The sequence below is a fragment of the Salvelinus sp. IW2-2015 genome, linkage group LG22, assembly GCF_002910315.2.
Source record: "Salvelinus sp. IW2-2015 linkage group LG22, ASM291031v2, whole genome shotgun sequence".
Lineage (NCBI taxonomy): Eukaryota > Metazoa > Chordata > Actinopteri > Salmoniformes > Salmonidae > Salvelinus > Salvelinus sp. IW2-2015.
The window spans coordinates 20,957,341-20,963,885 of NC_036862.1; the positions used below are offsets into that span (position 1 = coordinate 20,957,341).

The 6,545-nt window shown below is 45.6% G+C and overlaps 1 protein-coding gene across 1 annotated transcript in view; it reads right to left on the reverse strand.

The window, feature by feature from the left end:
- Positions 1-6,545, reverse strand: part of LOC111949506 (BCAS3 microtubule associated cell migration factor-like) — a 220,612-nt gene that overhangs the window by 49,445 nt on the left and 164,622 nt on the right.

Consider the following 6,545-nt stretch of genomic DNA (forward strand, 5'->3'; position numbering starts at 1 on the left):
ACCTGGATACTGAGGCCTGGCCAGGGGAGGAAGGGAGAGAGAAAGACATGGCAGAGAAGACGGGAGAGGGGTTGAGGGAAGAAAGATGAGGGGGGTAGGCAGTCTTCACMTGACCATTCTATGACACTGACTTCCCCTATGCCTTTGGAAACCATGGTAATGCCCTTTCAACCCTCCARCCCGGCCAATCCCTCAACAGCTCCTAATTTCAATTCCACAACTCCACCCACACAGGGACAAAACCATAAGGAGACCAAAATAATTACAAAACAACCATTGTGTGCCATTTGGGCTTTGTGAAATAGCAAAGTTTCCACCCCAATTACTTAGGTGGGGCGATGTTCCCCCACATTCTAACTTCAACAGGACTGAACAGAACATTTTAGATTTTCCAGATGGAAATAGAGAAACAAAAAATGAGTGACAAAGAAACCCTCTCTTTCTATCCATCCCTCTCTTTCTATCCATCCCTCTCTTTCTATCCATCTCTCTCTTTCTATCCATCTCTCTCTTTCTATCCATCTCTCTCTTTCTATCCATCCCTCTCTTTCTATCCATCTCTCTCTTTCTATCCATCTCTCTCTTTCTATCCCTCTCTTTCTATCTATCCATCCCTCTCTTTCTATCTATCCATCCCTMTCTTTCTATCCMTCTCTCTTTCTATCCATCCCTCTCTTTCTATCCATCCCTCTCTTTCTATCCAACTCTCTCTCTCGCTTCATCTCCTCGTCGTGAGTGCTTTCTCATTTTCCATCCCCTATTCATTTTTAAGGAGGGAGTGTGTTGCAGTGCGGAAGCGGTGGCGTGCATTAGCGTTACTCTGCTCTGCCTCTGCTAGCTAGCTAGGTGTAAAAAATACCATTACAGCAGCCAGCTGTGGGGCCGTCCGGATCGATCCATTATGGAGCTGAGAGGGCCGGTTGGGTCCTACTTTAACACCCTGCCCAGTGGATTATCCCACACCGCAATGGAGACACTGTCAAAGAGAGTTAGTGTCAGGGAGACGAGGGGGAGATGGGAGGGTGGGAGGGGGGTAGAGAGAGGGGAGGCTGGTAGAGTGTGTGAGGCATATGCTGGGGAGAGAGAGGGAGGGATGAAGTGATAGGAATGGAGGGAAAGAGAGAAGGAGAAAGTGAGTGTTGTCACTAAACTTTTCTGGGTGTCTAGTCGACTTGTCAGTGTTAACCATGATGACAAGGACTTCTCCCCTGGAGAGACAATGTTCCTGGGCTGTCTATACCCAGAGAAACACATCCATCCACGCTGGTGTCCCCACAACAGCCCAGTGCCTTACATGGAGGGTAAAGGCTGGCACTCTGCAGCTTGGTTTGAGGTCATGTCTATTTAGGGATGGCATTGTCTCCAAACTGACATGTCGTCCCCAAATTGACACTACACCCCCTGCCATGCAGGCTTAGGGTGTGTGGGTATATTGGCATCTGTGTGTGTCTGTGTGTGTGTGTGTGTCTGCGTGTGTCCCTCCCACACAGACACCCCTTCTACATATACACATAGACATATCCATGGATACATGACAAGTCCCAGCAACTTGGTGATTGTATAAGTGCTTAGTGGCAGTGAACATCAGTCATACAGTAAGTTCCCACTGTAGGAGACACTTCCAGTCATTGTGGACTCATAGACAGTCTCCTCAGTGTCTGGGATGCTTAATCTCTGTGTATAATGCTGTACCTAACAACTACACGACATCTACTAAGAACATTCCCCCATGGGCTTAGGATTGGACACACGTACACACGCACAACACACACAACACACAACAACACACACACACACACACACACACACACACACACACAACACACACACACACACATCACACATAGCACATAACACATACATACAGTACATATACATATCTTTAATGGTCAGGGAAGGAGGGATGTAGAAGCCCAGCACAGCTCAATGTCTAGATGTGTTCCTCAGCTCTAAACAAAATCACATGGGACCTAGTGCAGCAGGCCATTATCATACTTGGTCCTATCTGCTCCCAAGAGAGTGTGTGTGTGTGTCTTGTGTCTGTGTGTGTGTGGTGTGTGATGTGTGTGGTGTGGTGTGTGGTGATGTGTGTGTGGTGTGTGGTGTGTGTGTGTGTGTGAACTTGTGTGCTCACACTGTGTAAAAAAAAGAACTAGGTGAGTGGTCGCTGGTAAGACAGGATTCATTCTGTTAGGTATGCGCAGCGGAACAAAGAAACAGATGCTAAGAGGACACAAACAAAAAAGAGACATAAAGGTGTTCATTCTTCTCTGTGCCTGATAAGTCTCTACAGGGTCACAGTGTGTCCCGTACAGTCTGGAAAGGTTAGTTGTATTTTGTTATGACTGCACTGAAGAAAACACCCTGCTCCTTGTTCTGGGAGAAAAAACACTTTCTTTTAGGCCCTCACGCCCTCGCTTGTGTGTTTATCGGGAGCGCTGGGAATCTAACAGTGTTGCGTGCTCGTTTACGGACGTAGCAGGAGGAGGGAGAGAGAAGATGCAGACATGTTATGAGTTTGTTATCACAGAGTGCGTGTGTGGGGTGGGGGGAAGTTTGGTGTCGCTCTTGAAAGGAGGAGCGGAAGAGATATAACGGCACCACAAGGACATTTATTGAACATCTACTCGCCAGTTAAGCATTAAAAAGTGGTGTGTGTTTAGATCCAGATTTAAAGAGACGGGTTTTCCTGGTCTAATCAGTGTTGATCAGCAGTTAACAGGCCATTAGAAGAGAGCGAATGTCCGAGAACTTCCTGACACATTATCACACGCTGAGCTGTGGCTGCCCTCTCTACTGATAACCACTCATCCCACACGACTGAGAGAGGGAAGGTGTTGTGTTTTGTCACCTGCACAGGGTGCAGCCCTCAGATCATGTAGCATGCCACGGGTGGGGGTTCCGCTCAAGCTGTGTAGTAAGAGGTGGAGGGATTAAATGAATGGAGGGAGGAGAATCGAAGAAGGATGGGTGAGTCCCTTGCATAGCTGAACGGTCTAGGAAGGTAGACCGGCACCTGCGCACCCCCGCCGCCCCGCCCACACCCACTACAAAGACAAAAAAAAAAGGTAAACCTGATCCTGTAACTCCTACACCAGCACAATTCCTGAGACAGCCATAAAGGCTCTTGTAGTGGAGAGATAGTGGGTCACATCTCCAACTGCTACCATTATGCCATATGATCTCTTCCTTTAAGGAAATTGGGGGAAATATCTTTCTTTTCATTACCCGTGACCTCGACGCCCCCATCTACCCTTCCTTTTCGCCCATCCCCATTCTTTCTCTCCTCCACATGTCAATGGGTCCTTGTCCCGGTTGCTCTCTAAAGGTTTCACTTGTCTTTCTTCGGCGACCTGGGGGTTGCGCAGAGGACAATAAGTGAGGTGGCACCGCCTGGGGTCCACAGTTCTAACAGAGACATCGTTTTTGTCATCACACCCCCTGTAATCAGCCATCGATAATGATACCATTCTTATAAGCCGCAACCGCTTTGTCTGACTGAGAGTAGGGAGGGTTAGAGAAAGGGAGGGGTTCAAGAGAGAGGGAGGGTAGAGAGAGGGAAGGTTAGAGAGAAGGGAGGTTAGAGAGAGAGGGAGGTTAGAGAGAGCGGGGCGGGTTAGAGGAGAGAGAGAGGGTGTTATGAAGAGAGAGAGAGAGGGAGGTTAGAGAGAGAGGGAGGGTTAGAGAGAAGAGGGATGGTTAGAGAGAGAAGGGTAGGGTTAGGAGAGAGAGGGATGGTTAGAGAGAGAGGGAGGGTTGAGAGAGAGGGAGGGTTAGAGAGGGAGGGGTTAGAGAGAAGAGGGAGGGTTAGCGAGAGAGAGAGCACACAAGGGGGAACAAACGACCTGCCTGCGGTGACAGCATTCCCTCCGCCCATAATGCCCCGCCTAGGCACAACTATGACAAACATAAGCAAACAAAAAGGGTCACAACTCCCTGGCAGCTCTGTGCGACGCTGGGTATGTACATAGTCAATGGTAGGCTTCGAGGGGACGTCCTATGGTAGGATTCACCTATAGCTGCATCTCTTGGCAGTAAGCACTGTAGACTACTTTATCACTGACCTCAACCAGAGTCTCTCAGAGCGTTCACAGTCAGCCACTGAACACACTATCAAGCGCACAGAAAATCAACGTCTACTTGAACAGAGCAATACTCAATCATGAGGCATCAAAGCCAAGGAACTGAGTAACATTAAGAAATGCTATAGATGGAAGGAATGAGTTATGGAAACCTACAAAAAACGATTGAGGTTCAACAGCAAATTCCAATCCCTTTTAGACCAACTTCCTGGGTAAATGTTCCAACTGCAATAGTGAAGGTTGTAAACTTGGGCAGTAGAAAATCCTTGAAACAGTATATTTGACCTCTCAGCTTCCTATCTAAATCTAAAAAATCCTTTTCTCTTACATCAAATAGAAAACCGAAAGTAAAATGACAACAAATGACAAATGGTTTTGAATAAGAATGCAAAATGCTAAGAAATAAATTGAGGGCCTGTCCAATCAAAAACATAGAGACCCGGAAAACCTGAGTCTAACGCCTCACTATGGTGAAGTGCACAAAAACAATACAGAAATACACTAGCGGAAAAAGAGAACAGCACGTCAGAAGTCAAGCTCATGTAATTGAAGACTCCATAGACTCTAGACCAATTCTGGGAAATTGGGAAAACAACTAAACAAACAACAACACGAAGAGATTATCTATACCAAGAAGATGGAGATTATGGGTAAACCACTTCTCCAATCTATTTTGGCTCTATTAACACAAGATAAAGAAACAAAAACATATACATGAATCAAATACAACAAATCATAGAATCAACTATTAAAGACTACCAGAAACCCACTGGATTCTCGCAATTACCTTGAATGAGTTTACAGGACAAAATAAAAACCTCCAACAAAGTAAAAAGAGCCTGTGGTGTTGATGTGATCCTTAATGAAATGATCATAATTATAAAGACAACAAAGTTCAATTGGCTAATACTAAAGACTCGTTAACATCATCACTTAGCTGCTGGCATCATTCCCAAATATTTGGAACCAAGGACTGATCACTCATCCATCCAAAAAGTGGAGACAAATTTGACACCAATAACTACCGTGGAATATGCGGTCAACAGTAACTTGGAAGATCACTCATGCATTATCATAAAACACGCAGACAGTCGTAACCATTTCCTCATGAAAAACATCGTACTGAGCAATGTCAAATTGGCTTTTTACGCAAATTACCGGTACAAAGACATGTATTCACCCTACACACCTAATTGACAACCAAACAAACCAAAACAAAAGGCAAAGTCTTCTCATGGCTTTTGTTGATTTCAAAAAAGCCTTCGCTTCAATTTGGCATGAGGGTCTGCTATAGTCAAATTGAATGGAAAGTGTGTTGGGGGTAAAAAATACGACATTATAATCCATGTTAACACAAAAACAAGTGTGCGGTTAAAAATTGGGCAAAAAAAACACACACATTTCTTCAACAGGGTTCGTGGGGTGAAGACGCAGGGGATGCAGCTTAAGCCCCACCCTGCTTCAACATATATATCAACGAATTGGCGGCGGCACTAGAAGCAGTCTGACAGCACCCGGTTCCTCACCCTAGCCTAGAGATCCGAAGTCAAATGTCTAACTGTTTTGCTGAGATCTGGTGCTTCTGTGCACCAACTAAGGAGGGCCTACAGCAGCACCCTAGAATTCTGTCTGCAGCAGATTCTGTCAGACCTGGGCCTGACAGTAAAAATCTGCAGTAAGACGGCAAAAATATGGTGTTCCAAAAAAGGTCCAGTCACCAGGACCCACAAATTCCATTAGAACACCGTTGCCCTAAAGGCAACACAAAAACTATACATACCCTCGGCCTAGAAACCATCAGCACAACAGGTAACTTGCACAAAGTGTAAACGATCTGAGGAGACAAGGCAAGTAGGGTCATTCTATGGCCCATGCAAAGGAACATAATTTTCAACATAGCCAATGTAGGGAATGCTGCCTAAAAATACTTGAATCAGTCCATAGAGCCCCGAATTGCCCTTTGATGGTTGTGGAGGTCTGGGGTCCGCTCAACGGCAACGCAAGAATTTCACAAAATGGGACAAAACACAAATGAGAACTCTGCATGCAGAATTCTGCAAAATATCCTCGCGTGTACAACGTAGAAACAGCCGAAATATGGCATGCACGGAGCAGAATTTAGGCCGATACCCACTAATTATCAAAATCCAGAAAAGAGCCGTTAAATTCTACAACCACCTAAAAGGAAGGCGATTCCCAAACGCTTCCATAACAAAGCCATCACCTACAGAGAGATGAACTTGGAGGAAGAGTCGCGCGCTAAGCAAAGCTGGTTCTAGGGCTCTGTCACAAACTACAACAACCACCACATGAGCCGCCAAGGACAACAAGCACAATTAGACCGCAAACCAAAATCATGAAAGAAAAACAAAAAAGGATTAATTACTTGACCACATTGGGGAAGAATTAAGCAAAAAAACAGAAGCAAAACTAGAATGCTATTTGGCCCTGAAAAACAGAGAG